Here is a 1,897-nt window from a genome sequence, read left to right as displayed (position 1 = left end):
TCGGCCCGCCCAAGCCCGGCCCGGCCCAAAGAAATAGCAGAGTCGGCCCGCGGGCCGGGCCGGGCTTCGGGCCTCGGGCCTCGGGCCAGGCCCGGCCCGTGCAGGTCTCTATCCTGCAGAGAAAAGATGACAAAAAATTATGATAAATGTCCACACTATTACAGATCAGCACTGTTTTCTCGTTTCTTCTTGTTTCATTCTTCCTTAAATTTTGCTTCATTTCTGGTTTCGAAAGGGGGGTCCATACACCCCCCCTTGGCAACTTGCCTAGTAGCTGTGACGTTAAATGTGATGACACTCCTTCCTCTTGTAATAATCAGCTTGGGAAAGTGCAATGTCGTGAATCACACACAAGTAAACAAACATCACGTCACTCAAAGGGGCTGTTTACTCATTTCCTTCAGAACTAGAATAGTTGAGCATTCGTTGTTCTTTCTTTCGAATCTGTAACTTTGTGAATCTTTCTATAAATACCGTCACGATCGTTAGAGCAGATAATATGATGGGTGAGCGAGTAATGTGTGAATATTAGTATTTTATAAGATTGATGCAGAGCTGGATTTAGGTTTGGTAGGGCCCTAAGCTACTGAAGATAATGGGCCCTTTATGGGTCCAGATGAACGTAGGACCCTATGTACAGAAATGAAGAAACCAGCGATATTTTAGGAAACAGAATAGCAGAAGGTGCCCCATTACTTACATCATAGGAACTTACAGAAACGAAACACTGTTTCTATTTGTAGATTGTACTTTATTTATTGTTTTCCTTATATTTTGGGAATGTACATTCAATTTTTTCCTTGAATTTTTGATGCCCCCAAAAGTATGGGGCCCTAAGCTATAGCTTGCTTACCTTATACGCAAATTCGGCCCTGGATTGATGTATAAATCCATGAGGGCTCAGTGGTTCAATAGTAGTGCTTTCGTCTCTTGTATGAGCAGTCATCAATTCCACGCCATGTGAGTGTGTGGTGGACAACTCATATCTATGGGTGTTCTCACGATCCTCCATTACCTTATTCCATCAATTATTTTATTGTCATCAGTACCGTGCCTCCGAGCATAATCGTGGAACGTTAAAAAAAAAAAAAATAGGGAAATTGAAAGGATATTTGAAGGAACTCAACCACTGTGTGTGTTTCACACGTACGATACCATTCTGACATTTACCTAGCGGGACTGATGAAAACTGGAAAAAACAGTTTCTGGTTTCAAGCCCGAGATCTACGATTGCGAAACAAAGATTTCTAATTACTTTACTATGCACGCTTGATGCTATGTATGATGTCTTTCTTTCTTTCTTTCTTTAAACGTTTCTCAGTCAGCAGTATTCGTAGAACACTCACTGACAAAATGCCCGAAACTATCGATGCAAATTCAAGATGTTCTGAAGTACTCATATTTTAAATATTTATGCAATAAAAGTACTGTATCTGATTAATGCAAGAAAAAAAATTATAGCAACGAATAAGAAACTTTATTACTTCTGCTGGAATCTGAATTCTATGCCCAATAATCAGTCTGTGTACGCAAGGTAGTACAAATACTACAACATTATTATATAATTAATTCTTTTATTTGCTTAAATTAATTTTCCATACTTATTACAAAAGGGAATGCGTAAGGCTAATTCCTTATAGTTAACAATCGATACCTTACTGTCTCACTGATGCTAATAGAAGGCAATTTGCAGGTATACAACTATTGTAGCAATTTAATTACATCTTTCAAATTGTATATAATTCTATTTAATTATTTCAAAATAGACAAGGGCCGTAATTATATTTAGATTTCCAGAGATAAAAGTGCATCTAAAAAGGTAGGGGGACGCATTACATCACGCTGTCTCCCGTGCGTATCTTTGCCCACTGTATTTTTTTTTTAAGAAGTGGGGGAT

Source organism: Thermobia domestica, chromosome 18 (genome assembly GCF_964235325.1).
Source record: "Thermobia domestica chromosome 18, izTheDome1.hap1.1, whole genome shotgun sequence".
In the NCBI taxonomy this organism is placed as follows: domain Eukaryota; kingdom Metazoa; phylum Arthropoda; class Insecta; order Zygentoma; family Lepismatidae; genus Thermobia; species Thermobia domestica.
The sequence above is the reverse complement of the archived record's forward strand: the minus strand, read 5'-3'. Positions refer to the sequence as shown.